This window comes from Populus euphratica, unplaced genomic scaffold (genome assembly GCF_000495115.2).
Source record: "Populus euphratica unplaced genomic scaffold, PopEup_1.0 scaffold11.1, whole genome shotgun sequence".
NCBI classification, from domain to species: domain Eukaryota; kingdom Viridiplantae; phylum Streptophyta; class Magnoliopsida; order Malpighiales; family Salicaceae; genus Populus; species Populus euphratica.
Genome location: NW_011499878.1, coordinates 1,148,023 through 1,149,227, shown reverse-complemented (window position 1 = coordinate 1,149,227; position 1,205 = coordinate 1,148,023). Strand labels below are relative to the sequence as shown.

Genomic DNA, 1,205 nt, shown 5'->3' with positions numbered 1-1,205 from the left:
AATTTTCTCCAGTAAGATTTTGACATCTTAATTATTACACGGAACAATAAATACGATGAATAACAATTTTTTTACTGTAGGAAAATTGTACTACATAAACGTCTGAACTCGAAATAAACAATGGATAAAAAAATTTTAACTGACAAATGATAGATAATTAATAATACCATAAAGCTTGGAGCATATTATAAACTTCCCATATCAAATAAATTGCTTTATAAATTACATAATTATTTAGATTATGATCTTTCTATACTTGAATGCTGAGCATTAGTGTGCGTAAAAGCATTGATTAACATTTATATCAGATTTCTACTGTCTTTAGAGTGAGCATTTTGAGGTTGCACTAACAGCCACCCAAATTCATCCACTGTTCATCCCTTCCCTGGTCACAGCCACCCAAATTCATCCACGCTGCCAACAATTTCTTCTTCAAAACCTCAAGACAAGCGGCACAGTAATTATTTAAAAATAAATGCAAAATATAAAAAAAACTATAAAACCCAGCACAAAAATAATAATGAAACTTGGTTGAACAGGTCAGTACGTTGACCGATTAGTCTAGGCCCGACTCGAAGTTTAGTTTGAATCTCGTTTCATCTCGAATCAATTTTTGTTGATTGGAAAAAAATTGTTTAGATTTCGAGGATTCATTAAAAAACCTTAAAGCAATTTTATTTTAATAAAAAAATGAATTAACTCCACTAACCATGAGTTGACTTAACAAATTTATAATTCGAGTGAGTCTTGAATGGGATAAAACCCTAAACTGGATCTAACAATTATTATCAAAAGATCAAAATGAAAAAGAAAATATAAAAAAAGTTGGAAAAAATAAAATGAATAGCATTAGGGCTATATTCATGGAAAGCAAAAAAGAACAATCCAAATGCCCAAGCTAATTTCCGAGTTCAAGTCTCTCAACACACCAATCGTATTGTCCCCAAAAGAATAAAAGAAAGAACGAAAACAAAAACTCATCGTCTCGGCATCCATTGTTGTTATTTTACTTCGCGAACTTTAATATCGCGGCACAGTGTATTAAGCCCCGATTCAAGAAACAAAAGAAAAAGAAAAACAAAAAGAAAAAATAAACGCTAACGTACGCATCTCACTCTCCCTCGCCAATCCATTACCGCTACTTCCCTCCTCCCTGTCAAAGGTCCATTACTCGCTCAGGTCTGATATCCCCCCCCCCCCCCCCC

The 1,205-nt window shown here is 33.3% G+C and overlaps 1 protein-coding gene across 4 annotated transcripts in view; it reads left to right on the top strand.

Moving 5' to 3' along the window:
- Positions 1-905: 905 nt before the first annotated feature.
- LOC105128825 (lysine-specific histone demethylase 1 homolog 3-like) overlaps positions 906-1,205 on the top strand; it is an 11,691-nt gene continuing 11,391 nt past the window's right edge. For all 4 annotated transcript variants that reach the window (XR_842953.1, XR_842954.1, XR_842952.1 and 1 more), the window contains exon 1: positions 906-1,179. The gene's annotated coding sequence lies outside the window, so the exon portion shown is untranslated. The remainder of the gene's footprint in view (positions 1,180-1,205) is intronic.